General features: G+C 39.6%; 1 protein-coding gene across 2 annotated transcripts in view; it reads left to right on the top strand.

The window, feature by feature from the left end:
* Positions 1-439, top strand: part of LOC119587112 (superoxide dismutase [Cu-Zn]-like) — a 12,417-nt gene that overhangs the window by 8,632 nt on the left and 3,346 nt on the right. The gene's annotated exons all lie outside the window — the stretch shown is intronic.

Below are 439 nucleotides of genomic sequence, written 5' to 3'. Positions count from 1 at the left end.
GTGAATCTCAGTTATATGTCCTTCATTCGTGCAAATTTCTCGAGGCTGAAAACATTGTAAAATCAAATTCAATATTTTGTCATAAATGAAATTACCCAACTGAAATGAGGGGAGAACATAATGAGAGTGGTAAATGTGTAAAATCGTGGACCAGAGTCATGTTATGAACAAACACTCTAACCGAAACAAATAACTTTGATGTTCGAAACGGAATTCGAAGCACGTTTGTCAAGAGTTTTTGAGCGTGATTATACAACTATACAATCCGCTCCGCTTTCAACTTGACGGCTCTTGTATCCGAATGTATTCCGGTTGTCGGCGGTTCACGGATAGGCAGGGTATACGTGAACAGAGGAGTGTATTCTGCGCAATACCGGATCTCGATTACTGAGTGCGGGATCAATAGGGATGGAAAGCTTAGAAATTTAGGACTATTTTT

Source organism: Penaeus monodon, chromosome 22 (genome assembly GCF_015228065.2).
Source record: "Penaeus monodon isolate SGIC_2016 chromosome 22, NSTDA_Pmon_1, whole genome shotgun sequence".
Taxonomy (NCBI): domain Eukaryota; kingdom Metazoa; phylum Arthropoda; class Malacostraca; order Decapoda; family Penaeidae; genus Penaeus; species Penaeus monodon.
Note: the sequence above shows the minus strand (reverse complement) of the source record. Positions and strands in the feature narration are given on the sequence as shown.